General features: G+C 50.2%; 1 pseudogene; it reads left to right on the top strand.

Moving 5' to 3' along the window:
- Nucleotides 1-630: 630 nt before the first annotated feature.
- LOC148773095 (serine/threonine-protein phosphatase 2A 65 kDa regulatory subunit A beta isoform pseudogene) lies at nucleotides 631-2418 on the top strand (annotated as a pseudogene).
- Nucleotides 2419-3761: the final 1343 nt, after the last annotated feature.

The following is a 3761-nucleotide window of genomic DNA, read 5'->3' as shown; positions in this document are numbered from 1 at the left end:
GAAATCTTTTTTTAGTACTATTCTAATGATTTTTACTTCTTCAACAAATTCCTGTATTTTAGAATATTAGGCTTTCTGTCCTTGCATGGCTGGGAGGCTGTAAACAGTCACATTCATAGTTGTAAAAGCCCGGACAAACTTGTCATGTAAGTTAGAAAGCTATCAGAGGGGCTTGGATTGGAACATTCCTATTAAGCCGAGGAGAACTTTTAACTGCAGCTCTGAATTAATGTTTTCAGAGATAGGTGGTTGGGCGGAAGCCCCCGTAAGTATTAGAGGACTTGATAAGAGTTGTAAGATAGTAAGGCAGTCAGACTCCGATTTTCTTTGGGTTAGATGCTCGGGTAAGTCCAGGGGGTTCCTCGAGTCCTGATTAGCCTTTGCCCATCAGGCCTCTTCCCCAATTGACCATTCCCACGGGTAGGATTTCCCTCGCTGGCTCCCGGCACACAATATTTATTCTTCTAATCTATGAACACGGTATATTTCTCCATCTATTAGTGTCCTATTTGATTTCTTTCTCCAGTGTCTTATAGTTTTCTATAGAAGTCTTTTGTTCTTTTCCTCCTCCCAGCCCAAACCCTCCCTATCCCAGTTTTAACACGGCACTGGCCTCAGTCTTGACAGGAAGGGGACGGGCCCAAGATGGCAGCAGCCGACGGCAACCACTCGTTCTACCCCATCACGATGCTCATAGACAAGCTCCGCAATGAGGATATTCAGCTTTGCCCCAACAGCATCTAGAAGCTTTCCACCATTGCTTTGACCCTTGGGGTCGAAAGGGCCCAGAGTAAACTTCTGCCCTTCCTTACAGACACAGTCTACAATGAGGACGAGGTCCTTTTAGACCTGGCAGAGCAGCTGGGCACCTTTACCACTCTGGTGGGTGGCCTCGAGTACATGCACTGCCTGCTGCTGCCCCTGAAGTTGCTGCCCACGGTGGAGGAGACGGTGGTGGTGGATAAGGCAATGGAATCCCTGCGGGACATCTCGCATGAGCACTCCCCCTCTGACCTTGAGGTCCACTTCGTGCCCCTGGTGAACTGGCTGGCGGGTGGAGCCTGGTTCACCTCCCATACTTCAGCCTGCCGCCTCTTCTCTGTCTGCTACCCCCATGTGTCCAGTGCCATCAAGGCAGAGCTTCAACAGTACTTCCAGAACCTATGCTCAGATGACACCCCCATGGTGCGGTGACCCACAGCCTCCAAGGTTGGGGAGTTAGCCAAGGTGCTGAAGCTGGACAACATCAAGAGCGAGATCATCCCCATGTTCTTCAACCTGGCCTCTGACGAGCAGGACTCGGTGCGGCTGCTAGCAGTGGAGGCATGCGTGAACATCGCCCAACTCCTGCCACAGAAGGCCCTGGAGGACCTGGTGATGGCCACCCTGTGCCAGGCTGCTGAGAACGAGTCCTGGCGCGTCCGTTACATGGTGGCCGACAAGTTCACAGGGCTCCAGAAAGCAGTGTGGCCTGAAATCACCCAGAAGAACCTGGGTCCTTCCTTCCAGAACCTGATGAAAGACTGTGAGGCTGACTGAGGTGTGGGCTGCCGCCTCTGACAAGGTCAAAGAATTCTGTGAAAATCTCTCAGCTGACTGTCAGGAGAATGTGATCATGACCCAGATCTTGCCCTGCATCAAGGAGCTGGTGTCTGATGCCAACCAGCAAGTCAAGTCAGCCCTGGCCTCCATCATCATGGGCCTCTTTCCGATCCTGGGCAAGGACAGCATGATCAAGCACCTCCTGCACCTCTTCCTGGCTCAGTTGAAGGACGAGTGCCCGGAGGTGCGGCTGAACATCATCTCCAACCTGGACTGCATGAACGAGGTGATCGGCATCAGGCAGCTGTTGAAGTCCCTACTCCCTGCCATCCTGGAGCTTGCGGAAGATGCCAAGTGGCGGGTGCGGCTGGCCATCATCGAGTATATCCCTCTGCTGGCAGGACAACTGTGGGTGGAGTTCTTTGATGAGAAATTCAACTGCTTGTGCATGGCCTGGCTTGTGGATCATGTCTATGCCATCCGCGAGGCGGCCACCAGAAACCTCAAGAAGCTGGTGGAGAGGTTCGGGAAGGAGTGGGCCCATGCGACTATCGTCCCCAAGGTCTTGGCCATGTCTGGGGACCCCAACTACCTACACCGCATGACCACACTCTTCTGTATCAATGTGCTGTCTGAGATCTGCGGGCAGGACATCACCACCAAGCACATGCTGCCTACCGTGCTGCACATGGCCGGGGACCCTGTTGCCAACTTCCGCTCAACGTGGCCAAGTCCCTGTAGAACATCAGGCCCATCCTGGACAACAGCACGCTGCAGAGCGAGGTCACGCCCGTCCTTGAGAAGCTGACCCAGGGCCAGGACGTTGACGTCAAGTACTTCGCCCAGGAGGCTCTGACTGTTCTGTCTCTCGCCTGATGCTGGAAGAGGACCCACCGCCGGCCTACGGTGTCCACCTTCTCCAGCCAGGCCCCTCCCTGGGGGGACAGTGGGGGTCCTTTGGGTGTCACTCCCCGTGCATGGTCTGACCCCAGGTCCCTCCCCCGGCACGGTTCCTCCCTCAGACCAGGACTCCGACTACTCACGTCCACCCCTCACGGTGCTGGGGGCGCACAGGGTGGGACGGAGCAGAGCCCTGGGAGGATGGGGCCACTCCTGCCAGGTGGGGAGTGGCGCAAGCACCCCGGTCGCCAGCCAGTGCTGCTGCATGGGGGCCCCTCCCCCATCTCCTCTGCCTCCCTCCCTTCCTCCTCGTGGTTTTTTGTGTCAGTTGTGCCGTTTTTATTTTATTCCCTTTCCCCCCTTTTCACAGAGAAATAAATGTCTAGAAATTTAAAAAAAGAAGCCTTTTGTTGCTTTAGGTAGATATATCTCTAAGTATTTTATTATTTTCGTTGCAACAGTGAATGGAATAGTTTCCTTAATTTCTATTTCTATTTTCTCATTATTAGTATATAGGAATGCAAGGGATTTCTGTGTGTTGATTTTATATCCTACAACTTTACTGTATTCATTGATTAGCTCTAGTAGTTTTCTGGTAGAGTCTTTAGGGTTTTCTGAGTAGAGGATCATGTCATTGGCAAACAGTGAGGGTTTTACCTCTTTTCCAGTTTGGATTCCTTTTATGTCTTTTTCTGCTCTGATTGTTGTGCCCAAAACTTCCAGAACTATGTTGAACAGTAGTGATAAGAGTGGCCACCATTGTCTTGTTTCTGACTTTAGGGGAAATGCTTTCAATCTTTCACCGTTGAGGATAATGTTTGCTGTGGGTTTGTCATATTAGCATAGGCTTAATGAAGGACAAGTCTAATGAAGCCTCCCATAGGAATACTGAAAAGCCCACAAGCATGACAAAATTAGAGCCTCTTTAGCTTACTACTCCCATACCAGAAATAATATATAAGAAACTGAGCGATTAGGTACCAAAATACTCACCAAAATACTGGGATATTTTTAGTATCATGTAGATTTAAATCCCTAGGAATTAAGAACAGCATTGTAAACCATATGAGGTTTCTTCCTGTCAGTTCAATTCAGTTCAGTTAAGTCGCTCAGTCATGTCATATCACAAGTAAGACCAGTTAATATGTAATTTTTAATATTTTAAAGGTTAAGATGACATATACTGCCTGTTAACTTGTGGTGTTTTGTCAGATCATACATTGCCCTTGTTTGAAATGCTTTACACAGGCCTTCACGAATGGGATTTTGCAGAGGAAAGTGGAGAAGGAAATGGCAATCCACTCCAGTGTTCTTGCCTG

Source organism: Moschus berezovskii, chromosome Y (genome assembly GCF_049115385.1).
Source record: "Moschus berezovskii isolate FMDL1 chromosome Y, NW_MosBer_1.0, whole genome shotgun sequence".
Classification (NCBI taxonomy): Eukaryota; Metazoa; Chordata; class Mammalia; order Artiodactyla; family Moschidae; genus Moschus; species Moschus berezovskii.
Note: the sequence above shows the minus strand (reverse complement) of the source record. Positions and strands in the feature narration are given on the sequence as shown.